The sequence below is a fragment of the Rousettus aegyptiacus genome, unplaced genomic scaffold, assembly GCF_014176215.1.
Source record: "Rousettus aegyptiacus isolate mRouAeg1 unplaced genomic scaffold, mRouAeg1.p scaffold_m13_p_12, whole genome shotgun sequence".
NCBI lineage: Eukaryota > Metazoa > Chordata > Mammalia > Chiroptera > Pteropodidae > Rousettus > Rousettus aegyptiacus.
In genome coordinates this window covers 78,124,415-78,130,414 of record NW_023416287.1, presented here as the reverse complement: position 1 = coordinate 78,130,414, position 6,000 = coordinate 78,124,415, and positions in this window count along the sequence as shown.

Genomic DNA, 6,000 nt, shown 5'->3' with positions numbered 1-6,000 from the left:
GTGTCTGTGGGCTTAAAGTTTGGGAGACAAGACTCAGCTAAAATACCTAATCTACCAAGAAATCTAACAGAAAAAGGATACATTCTCCTCTCCAGACATTATTTTGCATTGCCTTACTTTCTAGAAAAATAATTCTAGAGAGACAGAATTACTGAGTTGTTATAAACTCAAATTCTTATCAACAGACTATATGGGTACAAAACCTGGCTTCTTTACTCAATGGCTGTGTGACCTTGAAAATTTTATCTTACTTTTGTGTACCTCAGTTTCCCTATCTAGACCTAAGACTGTTATATGAATTAAAAAACATTCTGTTTTTAAAAGCAACAATACCATTTACATTAGCATCCCCCAAATGAAATACTTAGGCATAAATCTAACAAATATGTACTAGATCAAAATGAGGAAAGCTCTGATTAACAAAATCAAAAAATAAAAAAATAAATGGCAAGATATTCCATGTTGATAGATTCAATATCGTCAAGATGTCAATTCTTTCCAGGACTAGGGCTGGATCCAATGCAATCCCAATCAAAATCCCAGTGAGTTATTTATGGATATTAACAAACTTCTTATAAAGTTTATATGGAGAGGTAAAAGATCCAGAATAGCCAACACAATAATGGAGAAGAACAAAGTTGGAGGACTGACCTCACGACTTACCATAAAGCTAAAGTGATTACGTCAGTGTTTACTCTATTACTCTAGTGATTAATTGAGACAATGTGGTATTGGTGAAGGAATGGACACACAGATCCATGGAACAGAATGGAGAGCCCACAAATGTAGCCACAAAGATATATAGTCAACTGATCTTTGACAAAGGAACACAGGCAATACAGTGGAGCAAGACAGTCCTTCTCACATATGCTGTTTGAACAACTGGACATCCACATGACAAAAAATGAATCTAGACACAGACCTTGTGTTCTTCCCGATAGTTAACTCAGAGTGAATAATAGACGTGAATGCAAAACGCAAAACAATAAAACTCCTAGAAGATGACATAAGAGAAAAATGTGGGTATGGTGATGACTTTTTAGATACAACATCAAAGCACAGTTCATGAAACAAATAATTGATAAGCTAGACTTCATTAAAATTAAAAGCTTCTGCTCTATGAAAGACAATTTCAAAAGAATGAGAACACAAGTATCAGACTGGGAGAAAATATTTGCCAAAAACACATCTGATAAAGGATTGTTATCCAAAATATACAAATAAATCTTAAAATTCAACAATAAGAAAACATCAATCCGATTTAAAAATGGGCAAAATGCCTTAACAGACACCTCATCACAGAAGATATACAGATGGCAAATAAACATTTGAAAAGATGCTTCCTTTAGCATGTCATCAGGGAAATGCAAATTAAAACAATAATGAGATACCCCCGCACACCCATTAGAATGGCCAAAACCCCGAAGACTGACAGTACCAAAACCTGACAAGGATGTGGAGCAACAGGGACTCTCATAAAATGTTCATGGGAATGCAAAATGGCGCAGCCACTTTGGAAGACACTTTAGTAGTTTCTTACAAAACTAAACATACTCTTACCATGTAATCTAGCAGTCATGCTCCTCCATACTTATCCGAAGGAGGTGAAAATATGTCCACACAAAAACTTGCACATGGATCCTTATAACATCTTATTCATAATTGCCCAAACCTGGAAGCAGCAAGATGTCCTTCAGTAAGTAAATGGGTAGATAAACTGTGGTACATCCAGGCAATGGAATATTATTCAGCACTAAAAAGAAATGAGCTATTAAGCCAGACATGGAGGAACTTTAATTGCATATTGCTAAGTGAGAGCAGCCAATCTGTAAAGGCTACATGCCGTTTAATTACGATATGACATTCTGAAGAAGGGAAAACTATAGTGACAGTAAAAAGATCAGTGGTTTCCAGGGGTTACGGTGGGAAAGAGATGAACAGGTGCAGCACAGGGAATTTGGGGGCAGTGAAAATACTCTGTACGATACCATCGAGACAGGTACATGTCAGTAAACATTTACCCAAAGCTGTAGAATATATCACGCCATTAGTTAACTGTCATGTAAACTATGGACTTTGAGTAATTATGATATATTGAGGTAGATTTCAATTGTAAAAAAAATATTCCACTCTGGTGGGGATGTTGACAATGGGGGGAGCCATGCCTGTGTGGGGACAGGGGATGTATGAAAACTCTCTGTACCTTCCCCTCAACTTTGCTGTGAATCTTAAGCCACCAAAAAAAAAAAAGCACATAATGTTTTATAAATGTTTGATATTCTTGTTGCTTGACTGATTACAAAATATAATTACAACTACCCCCCCCCTTTGAATAGCACAAGGATATAATGGCCTTAATAGAATAAATACAAATCTCGGCTTTCTGCTACACTAACATCCTGACATGTGATTTAAGGTCCTCTCATCAGACCCATTTGCAAGAGCCTTTGATTGGAAACAAAGGAATGGCAGGTATGAAACTTTTATTCTGCAGCCTAGGCTGGTGGCAGAACCCACATGATTCTGTGATTGGATGCAGGGGTGGCAGCAGCAGAGGCCACTTTCCAATCCCGGCTGGGGCAGTGTGGTCCTGAGATTAGCAGCAGCGGCAGCTTCTTTACCAGGCTATTGCTGCAGGGCGCTTCCAGGACCCGTTCTGTGCAGCCTGCAGTTATCTCTTGGCCTTTCCAATAACTCCGGGAGTGAGAGCAAGCAGCCCGGGCTCCGTGCCAGCTCTACCACTTGCTAATTGTGTGACCTCAGGCAAGTTATCTAACTGCTTTATGTATCGGTTTCCTTATCTAAAAAAAATGGAACAAATAGGAAGCTATCTTACAGGATTGTTGTGAGGTATAAAGGAATTAATATATGTAAAGTATTTATTTAGAATACAGCCTGACACTCAGTAAACATATTAATGTCAGCCATTATATTATTGTTGTTGCTACTGTTATATATTGTTATTATAACTCTAACTCCTAGAGTAGATTCTCCTGACTACAACTAAGAACACTAATTAATACAAAGAGCATATCCTTTGTACTTGATTTTTCAGGTAAAGAAGCATTAACATGTTTATGTGTTTGTGCCAGAAAAGGCCAACAACCTTAGGATAAAAATGTGCAGGAAATTAGCAGTATTTTGATGGATCATATACTATTTTAAATGGAAACGTAACAGAAGACACATTTTTAAAAAATCGTGAAGGGAGCCAAGGGATCACAGGAGGAAATGCATAATGTGAACAAACTATCTGTAACACGAGTTTGTGAAATCACCTCGCTGAAGAGCAACTTTGGAAATAAGCAGACACTGTAAGACTGAAGACGGAAGAACCTGCACATAATCACTGAATTCTAGCTGATAAAGTTTTTCCGAAGGAATATGAGTTAATGCTGATACTGTTATACATATGTAGTGGAATTGAACAATCGAGTAGATGGATGGCAGATGGTGGGAGCCAGGTTTTTCACTGTTGGAGTGGGAGATACAGATAAGGAGAGAAGTCTGGAAGGATCCATGCGGTAATGGATTACAGTTGGTGACATCAGTATAAACTCATGTTTAGCTTAATAAAAACACAGAGGGTCGACTGTAGAAATTTTTATATATAGGTACATATACATGGGTTATTATATAAAAAATATTTCTTTACTCTATCAGCTGAGATGACTTAAAAGAAACAACACCTCATGGGTTTCTAATAGCATTCTGTAATAAAAGAAATCACGGCTCTTTGAAAATGGCTGATTCTAGGACTGGTGAAGGAAATATAGCAAATGAGAGTGAAGCATCTTCTAGTACCATAAATTAAGGAAGTACTTTAAAAAAAGAAAGAAAGAAAGAAAGAGAAAACCCATAACAACAGGGTATGCCAGTAGAACACAAAAGCCAACTGCAAAAGCTCCCAACGGCCAGAGCGGGAATAATGTGAGCACCAAAATAAATAAAGTGGTATTGGATTAGAACCCAAAGTATAAGATAAATATCCATGGTTTATACTAATACAAATAAATGATTGAATAAGCACATAATTAAGGGAGAAGAAATAGATCTGTTGAGCTGAAGGATCCTAAATAGTTTATGTACATAGTCCTCCTCAAGGAGATGAAGGTAATTCTATTCCTTAAGTATGGGCTGGACATAGTGACTTCCTTCTAATAAGTACAGCATGGAAGCGGCGGGAGGGCGGGGGACAGGGAAGAGTAACTCTGCAGTGGAAAAAGCTGATAAATACTATCTCAGCCTTGATCAAAGTCAATATCAACTGATAAGTCAATTTGGTGTTATGTTCCCTGATGTGATGTGATGAGAATTGCTGTTACCACTGTGATCTTCCTCCTGAAAACTCATAACTCTATTCTAAACAAGAGAAAAATCTAAATTGAAGGATAAGCTACAAAATACTTGACCATTACTCCTTAAACGGTCAAGGTCATCGAAAATAAAGAAAGTCTGAGAAGTTGTCATAGTCTGTAAAAACCCAAGAAGACATCACAATTAAATACAGTGTATCCTGAATGGGATCCTGGATCAGAAAAAAAAAAAAAAAAGAAATCTAAGCAAATAGGAATAAAGTGTGGACTTTAGTTAATTTAAATAAAAGTAGATGAAGAAATTTTTGAAGAGGAGATAATGACAAAAGCCTTATTGATATCAATATTTTAGAAACACAAAGCCCAGCCACTGGAATGGACAATCCTGCTAAACAAAAACTCTCTCGGATTCTACAACAGATGTGCAGAATTCTATCTGGTGGTCCACTGTGCTCTCTGCCTGAGCTGAAAGTTATAATTTGGACCGGCAATCAGACCTGGAAAATCTATGTAGACCAAATTCTCCAGCAAGAACATGTGGAACTAAATCTGCTTAAAAGGAGACCCAGGAATTTTTCTTTTTGGATAAAATTCATAATGAAATTAGTAGGAGCCCGAAAAAAATTAGTAGCTAAGAAAATGCGTCAAAAATCAACTTGAGCATTTGGTTTAAGACTATTGTGCTGCCCCATCCCTACTGAGTAAGATAAGAGATGATGCTGAGTAATGGAGGAGGAAAAGAGAGGACCCGAATTCTTTGTAAAGTCACAGAAGGGTAAATTAGAAGTGGAATTAAAAAGTGAGCCACGTTTCTAATGGCACCATTTTGGTAAATATTAAACAGAGCTCAACTAAACCAATAATGTAAAAGACATTAGAATTTGCGAGGTGGCTCCAATTATAATTTAAGGCCAAGTATAGTGTGACTAAGGGCAGGCATGTTACAATTATTCTAGAATATGCAATAGATGCTTCTTAAAATGTATTATTCCTCTTGTTTCTAAATAGCTGCTTTCTCATGTTAAATTATGTTTTATTTCTCTTAGTCTTCAAAAAGTTACATCTCAGAGAACTTGCTCAGATATAGAAATATGTACTTATTCAAATGTACATATATGCACAAATATATATGGACATATATAGTATTACAATTAACATGATTTAAAACTTTTGAGAATTAATAATGTTTCATCATTTAATTTTAAGTGATCTTTAAAAAACATAATAATCATTACTTCATTTGACCTTCTAAGGAATTTTATGAGGTATTAGAATTCTCATTTTACAGAAGAGAAAATAGGCCAAGAGAGGTAAAGTCATTTGCTCAAAGTCACAGTGAGTGAGTTAAAAGCACTTGCAATATAGTTAGTTATACTAATAAGACACGCCCAGAAACATAAAACCATTCGAAGAATAATTAGACGCTTGTGATTTTCTGAACCACATTCCCAAACTCAAAGGATGTCCTTCTAACTAAAAAGAAGCCCATGCAAACAAATCATCCTTGTCTGCCTAAGAAATACAGTTGGTTCTTCTTGAGGATGAAAAACAAACTTGCCTTCTTCAAGCCTGCAGATGAAGTAGAAACATTGGTGCAAGACTTTTATAGTTCATTAACTGTCACCCAGAGCAAGGAAGATTTGTGGTTTGCGTAAGGGGCCGTTAGGCACCGGTATGACGAACA